The following is a 10740-nucleotide window of genomic DNA, read 5'->3' as shown; positions in this document are numbered from 1 at the left end:
CATAGTGCTGATTCTCACTCACCCAACACACACACACACACACACACACACAGACTCTCACACACACATATGCGTTCCCTCCCCTCCCCACCTCAGACTGACTATGCAGATATGCCAAGGAACCTAATGTGAACATTTTTGATGTGTGGAAGGAAACCCACACAGACAGCAGCCTCCAGGAGAATTAGATATTTTTTCTCATCAACGTTATAACAAAATGATGTTAAATGAAACGTTATTCACGGATCTGGTGTACACAGATTTTCCTGTTTCTTTAGGTCTTCGTTTCCTGAGGCACCTGTGTCACATAAAATTTAGTTTAATAGATGTGTATGCTTTTCTCCTGTTAATCTGTCTTCTGTTATGAGGACTCAGCCAAGAACCTAGCACTGGGTGGGAAAACAGGTTTTTCTCCCCTAGACCTTCCTGTATGTGCTTTGGGGACAACACTGCAGGAGTCCCCAAAGGTGAACTTTTACCTGGGGGAATTGAATAAATACACACATTCCCAGGCCTTACCCAAGAGACTGAGATGCTGAGTGCTTTCAGAGTCTCCAGAAAAGGGTGCAGGAATCTTCATGGGGTAACAGATGTCACAGCCAGATCGTCCTCACATCCATGCAATCTTGTGTTATTTAATCTTTCCCAGTTGAATTTTATAATCAGGCAAGGGTGAGAACCACTGGGCCTGAAAATCGAGCCACAGCAACAGAAACTGAAACTAGGATTTAGGGAAAGTTAACAAGGGGAGGAGAAAGATTAGAAAGACTGAAAGAAAAACTTGGGACTATAACATTCCCTGCAAACTGGGATGGTCCTGGAAGAGCAAAGACAGTCCAGCTTTAATAAGCAGGTGAGCTTAGCAGCACTTAAATACAGTGTGCTCCTGGGCGCAGCAAGACAGCTCTAGAGAGCCATGCCACCTCCTCTCTTTAAACTGTTTTTAAGTTAATTTTCTGGATTTTTGCCTTCTGTGTTCAAGCAATGAGACTGTTTTTCTTGGTAGGTTCTCAGATGCTCTCTGAGATGTTTGCATTCTTAAGGACACCTGCTCCTCTGCTGGACATCCTGGCCTTGGTTGACCACTGGGCCTTCAGGATTTAGGTACTAGACGTACACTCTTTTTTTTTTTTTGAGGCGGAGTTCTGCTCTTGTTACCCAGGCTGGAGTGCAATGGCGCGATCTCGGCTCACCGCAACCTCTGCCTCCTGGGTTCAGGCAATTCTTCTGGCTCAGCCTCCTGAGTAGCTGGGACTACAGGCGCGCACCACCATGCCCAGCTAAGTTTTGTATCTTCAGTAGAGACGGGGTTTTACCTTATTGACCAGGATGGTCTCGATATCTTGACCTCATGATCCACCCGCCTCGGCCTCCCAAAGTGCTGGGATTACAGTCTTAAGTAACCTGGTGGAGGATGTGCCACACTGCAATCCACATGTTCCCCAGCTCTCACATTCTTTCTGCCAATCCTGTACGGGAGTCCCTGAGTAGGGTGCAAGGAAAGAACGATATGCGACTATAACGTACAGCCGTGGCTTGTGCATACACACCACATCTGCTGTGTACGTGGCAGCGCAGAAAGCAGAGGCTAACTGCAGTTATAATGTCTATAAGCAAAACGTACTTGCCATGCCTAGGGAAGCTGTGTAACCAATTTGAGAATGAGTAAAAGAAACCTAATTAGGTTGTATCATGGATCTGAGTTGACAAATGGTTTAACGTACCTGTGACATGACTCTCTTCATCAGGGAAATAGGCGCAACAGGTGGCACCTTGAAAGGCACATTTTGGGTCTTTGACACGTTGGTGATTGAGCCTCGAGGTGGAGGCTGTGCCTAGTGAGCCCGGGTTGCATCATCTGTGCTGTTGTAGGAGTCACTCCAGTTCTGTCAGGAGAAAGGCAGAGGATTTCAAGGTGTATCGTCATTATCTGACAGGGAGAGGCATCTGATGGTCGTTGACTGCTTCTGGAGTTGCGGCTCAGTCTAGAAAGACATTACCAGCTGCCGTGAGTGGCAGGAACAACCTTTGAGCACCAACACTGGTGTTTAGCAGAAAACCTATGGCCATATTCACGCCCTGTAACGTTATTATCAGCATCAACACTGGTGTTTAGCAGGAAACCTACGGGCATACTCACGCCCTGTAACATTACTATCATTGTGTTTTCTCCCACTGGCACTGTTAGGGATGCCACGGTGGGCTTCAGGCCAGAGTAACAAAGCCACACATGGCTTCAGTTCCCAGGAGCAGCCTAATAGCCAACTGATAAGTTCCCAGCCTTGCGCATGCTCTCCACACTATAATTACTCCAGCAGATATGGGTGCTGCCGTATGTTGATATAGTAAGTCTTTCGGAACTCCACCAAGGAGCACAGCTGACAGCACTGCCTCCACGGCAGTTATCATGGCACCCTCCAGTACGGAGGTGCATTCCAGCTCAGCTTCAGGTCCGTGTAGCCATCGCTGCTTGGCAGATCCACTGGTGTGCTCAGGAGCCTGTCTCACCGTCTGCCTCAGGAGCAAGGCTCAGTGTCTCAGAGGTAACTCTGAGACTTTGTGGAACGTGTCTTACAGGCCTTGCCAACCATTTATAAGGAGTGATGCCATGTGTGCTAGTGGGTAACTCCTTTAAAATCCATATGGCTTTAGGAAGATTCTTTGGGCACTTAAATAGCCATCCGGAAACTCTGCACACATCTGGGTCTTTAACGGCCTTTCTTTCTGTAGCAGTCTGATTTTTAAAACCTTCTTTTATCCCCATCCCCTTTTTTCTCTGTTTCAAGAGTTTCATTGTCTACATTTTAGTAAGAACTGGCTGTAGTGTGTAAGAAAAGTAAACTCTCCAAGTGGCTTTGAATTAGCGAGTTTTATTTCAACACCAGTAGCTTAATAATGGCATATTCAAAATAAGCAGAAACCAAAAAATAAGAGGGAAATAGAGAGCTTTAGGAGAGTCTACTACTTAACTCTGTCGTCGCGGTTTAACCATTAGAGATCTGAATTTCTTTGTTGTAATTTGCCCATCAGTTTAAAAATGTGCACAAGGAAGACCATAATCGGTAACCAGCTGGAGTCCTAGAAAAGATGGCATGCCTTCAAACTTCTGCAGCGTTTCTCCCCTTTCTCCCTTTCCTGCTCTAAGGATTTCTCAGGGGCCAGCCTTATTGCAACAAAGGCACATTTGCTATGCTGGTCCTACTTTCCTATCTTAGCTTCTTTTTTTTTTTTTTTGAGACGGAGTTCCGCTCTTGTTACCCAGGCTGGAGTGCAATGGCGCAATCTCAGCTCACCGCAACCTCCGCCTCCTGGGTTCAGGCAATTCTCCTGCCTCAGTCTCCTGAGTAGCTGGGACTGCAGGCACGTGCCACCATGCCCAGCTAATTTTTGTATCTTTAGTAGAGACTGGGTTTCACCATGTCGACCAGGATGGTCTCGATCTCTTGACCTCGTGATCCACTCTTAGCTTCTTGCAATATGCGCTTAGTCCTCACCACGTCTTCTGAGCATGCAGTCCGCAAAGGTTGAGGGGTCCGGCAATTCCCTCCCACCCGCGTGTTGCCCGCCGCCGGGATTCCCCCTGCAGATGCCCTTTCCTGACTCACCGTTTGCTCCCTCGGACTCTGTTCACGATGCCACCTGCTACGAGCCAAACTTGGGACTGTAGCATCCCTCTAAATTGGAAAGGAGCCAAGAGACCAAAGCGCAACTCGAAGTCTAGCTTGACAGTAGATGAGGTTATTAGGACTTGCACACAGGGTGCTCCTGGATAGCAGCAGGACAGCTCTAGAGGGTCATGCTGCCTCCTGTCTTTAAACTGCTTATTTATTTATTTTTTTGACCAAGTCTCACTCTGTCTCCGAGGCTGGAGTATAGTGCTGCCATCTTGGCTCACTGCAACCTCCACCTCCTAGTTCAGGTGATTCTCGTGCCTCAGCCCCCCAAATACCTGGGATTACAGGCACGTGCCACCCCGTCCTGCTAATTTTTGTATTTTTAGTAGAGATGGGATTTCGCCATGTTGGCCAGGCTGGTCAAACTCCTGGGCTCAAGTGATCCACCCACCTTGGCCTCTCAGAGTGCTGGGATTACAAGCGTGTGTCACCGCACCCAGGCTCTAAACTGCTGTTAAGTGTTAAATTTATTTTCTGGCTGTTTATCTACAGTGTTTGAGTGATGAGACTGTTTTTCTTAGTAGATTTGCAGATACTCTCCCAGATGTTTGGGTTCTCAGGTACACGTGCTCCTTATCTGGGCACCATGGCCGTGGCTCACCACCTGGCTTTCAGGATTCAGGCAGTGGCTATACATCCTTAAGTAATCTGGTGGGAGACCCATCACACTTCAGAAAGAAGAGGAAACCAGTGAGCAGCAGACAGAAGAAGTGAGAGGCAGTGTGCTGGGGAGTGGATGCTTAGAATTTGGATGGTCAGATATGGATGTGTCCCAGATCCCTGCTGCATCTGTGCTTCCTCCAGGTACTACAGAAGAACGAAGGCTCCTGGCCAGGAGCAGTGGCTCATGACTATAATCCCAGCACTTTGGGAGGCCAAGGTGGTGGATCATGAGGTCAGGAGATAGAGACCATCCTGGCCAACATGGTGAAACTGTCTCTACTAAAAGTACAAAAAAAGTAGCTGGGCCTGGTGGTGTGTGCTTGTAGTCCCAGCTACTCCACAGGCTGAGGCAGGAGAATCGCTTGAACCCAGGAGGCGGAGATTGCTGTGAGCTGAGATTGCACCACTGCACTCCAGCCTGGGCAGCAGAGCAAGACTCCATCTCAAAAAAATAAATAAATAAGATAAAAGGCCGGGTGCAGTGGCTCATGCCTGTAATCCCAGCACTTTGGGAGGCCGAGGTGGGTGGATCACGAGGTCAAGAGATCGAGACCATCCTGGTCAACAAGGTGAAACCCTGTCTCTACTAAAATACAAAAATTAGCTGGGCATGGTGGTGCGCGCCTGTAGTCCCAGCTACTTGGGAGGCTGAGGCAGAAGAATTGCTTGAACCCAGGAGGCGGAGGTTGCGGTGAGCCGAGATCGCACCATTGCACTCCAGTCTGGGTAACCACAGCGAAACTCCATCTCAAAAAAAAAAAAGGCCCCTTCCTCTAAAGAAGTGAGGAGACAGAAGGTGCCAATCATTCAAGTTCAGTTGCTCACAAAGCTTAGGTAACTCAGAACCATTTGGATGGCCTGTTGAAACATATTTTGGGAACATCCATTGGGAATTTCCGATTTAGTGGGCCTGGGGTAGGGCCCATGAATTTGCAGTTCTAACAGGTTTCCAGATTATACTGACGGTGATCCATGGACCAAATTTCAGAACCTCTCGTAAGAGACCTGGCTTGTCTTGCCTGAGACTTTTGTGACCCACTGAGTCTCTGGATGGGCTCAGCATGTGCTCAGGTGTATCTCCTAAATGGTGTGTTAGAAGTTGGTTAGTCACATGCAGCTGCTCTTGGAAACTGTCACAAGCCAGCCGTCTCATGTGGTCGTCAGGGTGCCGTGTTAGTGCTCACAGAAGAGGCAACGCTGCTCAGGCCTGGGCAGCTCCAGTTGTAATAGGAAACACCAGCTTAGCTTGCTGGCCTGTTTTGCCTGCTCATTTTTAGCATGCCTAGTTGAGAATTCAAAACAACAGCAAAAAGAATGGAAAGGTTATCTTCACAGACAGACACAGCCAAATGTGTATACTTCACAACATTCTCAACACCAGCGAAGTTTCTGAGTTTAGGCATCTGAGGAGACTTTTGCTCCCAAGATCTGAAGTTCATGTTCTGATCCTTGTGCCCCCAAACCTGCAGCGTTCGCGCCAAAGGCTTGAGACAGCTAGCGTGACTCGCCCCATTTTGGCTGCTGGACCTATCTGCTCTCCCCTGCCGCTCTCAAGGCCTGTTGAGTTGAGGCAAGGGTCGCGGGCTGAGCCACTGAGGTAAAAACAAGATACAGAGCAAAGGCCTGCGGTTTACGAGGGCATTGTGCTGACTGCTTTCATATCCCCCTTTAATCCCTGTGTAAGCAACGGACTTGCTGCAATTGAGATGCCTGAGAGGGGCAAGGACCCCTGCCCATATTTTCTCAGGAGCTGAGCCTTTGCTCTACCTCCTGATGGAAAACATAATTAACAAGCCACCATGAGGACACCATTGTTTGATTGCACTGTGTACTCTTAAAAAAACATATATTAACCTTTAAACTGCTTTGTGAGCTATTACCACAAGGCCCTTCAAACTGCTTTGTGAGCCCTTATCACAAGCCCCTGATAACTATTTTTACGTGGTTTCTGTTCCCTTTTCTGCTGAGCTAAAGTAAATGTAACAAGAAAAAAGGTATAAAAGCTGTAACCCACAAAAATAAAGCTGCTGCCTGACTTAGGGTCACGCAGACCTCCAGATTCCGCTTTCCTTTATTCTTTTTTCTTTTTTTTTGAGACGGAGTTTCTCTCTTGTTACCCAGGCTGGAGTGCAATGGCTCGATCTCGGCTCACCGCAACCTCCGCCTCCTGGGTTCAGGCAATTCTCCTGCCTCAGCCTCCTGAGTAGCTGGGATTATAGGCACGCGCCACCATGCCCAGATAATTTTTTTATTTTTAGTAGAGACGTGGCTTCACCTTGTTGACCAGGATGGTCTCGATCTCTTCACCTCATGATCCACCCGCCTCGGCCTCCCAAAGTGCGGCAATTATAGGCGTGAGATTTTATTTTAAGTCACAGAGATCTCAAACCGTAATGTCGTCACTATCCAGGATCTAAACCTTTGAGCTCTCTGCGGCCTCTCTGGAGGCAGGATTAGGACCATGAGTCATGGTATCGGCCACATCTGTCCTTGTGCAGTTTCAGAAGAGGTCCCAAGTCCCAGGTGACCTTATTCCCATTCATTAAAAAGGTGAGCCGCATATTTTCTTTCAACAACTGTCCCAAGTCTGAAGATGAAGATGAGAAAATATCTTCCAGTAGCTCAATTTTTTTCCATTTCAATACTTTCAATATATCCAGTTTCAATAATTGCATATAACTTCAGATACTGTGCTTTGATTGAAAGTGTTCACCAAACTCTTAAAGTGGGGAGGGGGAGTTCAATTTACAGGAGTTCCCTGTATGTTTATTGCATTAAACACATTTAGAATGTGTCTTGTACAGGTTCCAATTTCCAATTATTTGAAAGCATTGAGAACCTCACGACTGAAATCTGAGCAGAGAATCTGCCGTGTAAATACAGACTTACAGCTGGGATCATATTGCTCATCTTTTTGTTGTTTGCTTTATTCTCAACACTGTAATCTGAACATCTTCCCAGGTCATTAAAAATTATTTTAGCAAAGAGAATCCTCTTCAGTTTCGACATGTGCCCTTGTACATGTTCATCACGGTGATGTTATGTTTTGTTAATCGTTGCTGCATAGACAGGGCATGGTGGCTCAGTCCTGTAATCCCAGCACTTTGAAAGGCCGAGACAGATGGGTCGCTTGAGTCCAGGAGTTTGAGACCAGCCTGGGCAAAATGGCTAGACCTCTGGCTCTACAAATACAAAAAAAAAAAAATTAGCTGGGCGTGGTGGTGAGCGCCTGTAGTCCCAGCTACTCTGGAGGCTGAGGTGGGAGGATCCCTTAAGCCTGGGAGGTCGAGGCTGCACTGAGCTGTTACAGTGTCACTGCACTCCAGCCTGGTTGACAGAGTGAAACTCTGTCTCAAAAATAATAATAATAATAGGTTGGGCGTGGTGGCGCACACCAGTAATCCCAGCACTTTGGGAGGCCAAGGCAGGCGGATCACTTGAGGTCAGGAGTTTGAGACCAGCCTGGCCAACAGAGTGAAACCCCGTCTTTACTAAAAACACAAAAATTAGCTGGACGTGGTGCCGCACGCTTGTAATCCCAGCTACTCAGGCGGTTAAGGCAGAAGAATCTCTTGAACTCTGGAAGTGGAAGGGCTAGTGAGCCAAGAACGTGCCACTGCACTCCAGCCTGGGTAGCAGAGGGAGACTCTCAAAAACAAAACAACAACAACAAAATAATAATAATTGCTGCATCTTTAGGCAATCTTTGCAGCTTTTACAGTAAAGCTTGAGCTACTGTAAAATCCAGTGGGCTATTCTGTTGCTTTTTTATGCTCTACAACACTTTATGTAATCCTGTATTGGAATGACAAGAAGCACGCAATATGATTCCAAAACTTGTCCTCCTGCTGGCTCATTTCCCTGCCACTCTGTGGTCTCTTCCTCACCCCAAGTCCCTGGGCTCCTGAGCAAAGCCTAAAGTAGACACTCGAATATTCAGAGGTAACTCGAGCTTGGTCTTAACCCGAAAGAAAAGACTATAGAAGAAAACAATATGAAAAACAGAAGTCGATGGGAAAGACTCTCTTTGTTGAGGAGTGTAGGGTTCAGGAAGGGAGAAATTTTGCTTTGATTTCACTGTGTCAGAAAAGGTCATTTTCAAGGAACCAGAATCATGCCGTGTAATGGACAGGCGAGTCTCACTGCTCTACTTCAGGGCTGGACGTTTTACATCTTTCCTGCCCATCCACACTTTTGGTGACTGTGGGTTTCCCCAACACCCCATTTCTCTGGATTAGCCCACAGTCAGCTAGTGACGTGTTCTTTTCAAGACCAAATCAAACTGAGAAGTCTCCAAGTCAAGCATGGACGTCACCAAGCTCCATGAAAATAGTCTGGTCGGGCGCGGTGGCTCAAGCCTGTAATCCCAGCACTTTGGGAGGCCGAGGCGGGTGGATCACGAGGTCAACAGATCGAGACCATACTGGTCAACATGGTGAAACCCCGTATCTACTAAAAATACAAAAAATTAGCTGGGCACGATGGCACGTGCCTGTAATCCCAGCTACTCAGGAGGCTGAGGCAGGAGAATTGCCTGAACCCAGGAGGCGGAGGTTGCGGTGAGCCGAGATCGCGCCATTGCACTCCAGCCTGGGTAACAAGAGCGAAACTCCGTCTCAAAAAATAAAAGAAAATAAACAGTCTCTGTGAACTGCGTACCCGGCTTTGTTCTGGGCAACCCTGCACTTCCAGCAGAACCTTCTTCCTCGCTTCTAGGCGCTCGCTGCCCTCCTCCAGCGTCGCCATCACCCCTTTCACAGCCCCCGCTCCCCGAAAGCAGCTTCTGTGCGCTCTCAGCCTCCTCTTGTTTTCATTATGGGCTGCAGTATCAGTTCAGGGCTGAAAATCTCCGCGTCCCACTTCTCCAAGTCATTAATCGTCCATTTCTCACACTGATGACCCATCTAACTGCTCGTCCTCTCTGTTTCTGACAACTGTGTATTCCGTCTTTGCAAGTTTTCGAGGGTACTGTAAATAGTTTTTAGTTGTTAGTGATTTTTAACTTCAAACGAGGAACTTTTTTATTAAGCTGGACCTTTGAAGTCAGTGCTTAAAAAGCCCCCTTCCCCACCTTGTTACATTCCCTTTGGGTCTTATGTAAGAAACCCTCCATAGCAGTTGGCCGCGTGGCCTAATGGATAAGGCGTCTGATTCCGGATCAGAAGATTGAGGGTTCGAGTCCCTTCGTGGTCGTCGGTTTTCGTTCGCTGGTGTGAAAGATGTTTATTGACGCGAAGCGTTTTCCCTCTTCTTGCTGCAGTCTGGCTGCCAATTAACTACTAAAGGTAGAGGTCTTAGTTAACGAGTATAATTTACTCGTTAATATGGCGTGCCTGCCATGTGACAAGCACTTTATAAAATAACAAAGCAGAAATAGCACTTGGCCTCAAGGAGCTTACTTTCTACTGGACCTGACAGTTGAAATCAAGCAAACGCTGGGGGAACAAAACAAAATTAAAAAGACCCCAAAACTTGTTTCAACTCCTGTGAAAGAAGTAGGAGGCTAAAATAGAAAATAAGGATTGGGGATTCTTTGGGAAGCATTCATCTCCCTGGAGGTTCTGAAGAAATGCTATTTAGCAGAAGAATGGGTGTTTTTCAGGCAGAAGGAATAGCATTTGTTAATTCACTGAGAATCTGAAATCACTAAGTATTTGTCAAAGTTCAGCTTGCTGAACTCGTGTGTGTATGTGTTTGGAGCTGGGAATGGGCGGGGGGTGGGGGAATGAGTGGAAATCACTACAGAAAAAAAGCAACGAAAAGGGATAAAGTGAGTTAAATTTCTGGGAACAAGATCTCTCACAGATATTCTCTACGGCTGAGACTCTGCACATGGCTTAAAATCAGTGTTCTCCAGATTTCCACTAGCTACCATAAAAGGTAACTGTCATCACCTCACAAACAGTCATCACGTAAAGAAACCTAAAGGCAGAAACCACCAAAAGCTTTAATTCCAACTGAGCCACCCTCCAGTGCTGCCTCTCTTAGGCAGAGAAAGCACAGGGAGAGCAGGATAAAGCAAATTTCCTCATTTTTAATTGAGCTCCAGTCCCCTCTTGAGGAAAAAGAAGCTAAAACTGATTCTCAAGAACATTTGTTTCTGTGAGAATATGTGGTAACTGAATAAGAATTTTTTTTTTTTTTTTTTTTTTTTTTTTTTTTTTTTTTTGAGATGGAGTTTTGCTCTTGTTACCTAGGCTGGAGCACAATGACTCGATCTCGGCTCATGGCAACCTCTGCCTCCTGGGTTCAGGCAATTCTCCTGCCTCAGCCTCCTGAGTAGCTGGGATTACAGGCACGCACCACCATGCCCAGCTAATTTTTTGTATTTTTAGTAGAGACGGGGTTTCACCTTGTTGACTAGGATGGTCTCCATCTCTTGACCTCAAGATCCACCCGCTTC

At 46.9% G+C, this 10740-nt stretch overlaps 1 non-coding gene across 1 annotated transcript; it reads left to right on the top strand.

Annotated features, from left to right (window-relative positions):
• The first annotated feature begins 9457 nt into the window (after positions 1-9457).
• TRNAR-CCG (transfer RNA arginine (anticodon CCG)) lies at positions 9458-9530 on the top strand. Its single transcript has one exon. It is a non-coding gene; the product is annotated as a tRNA-Arg (tRNA).
• Positions 9531-10740: the final 1210 nt, after the last annotated feature.

Source organism: Callithrix jacchus, chromosome 4 (genome assembly GCF_049354715.1).
Source record: "Callithrix jacchus isolate 240 chromosome 4, calJac240_pri, whole genome shotgun sequence".
NCBI classification, from domain to species: Eukaryota; Metazoa; Chordata; class Mammalia; order Primates; family Cebidae; genus Callithrix; species Callithrix jacchus.
Note: the sequence above shows the minus strand (reverse complement) of the source record. Positions and strands in the feature narration are given on the sequence as shown.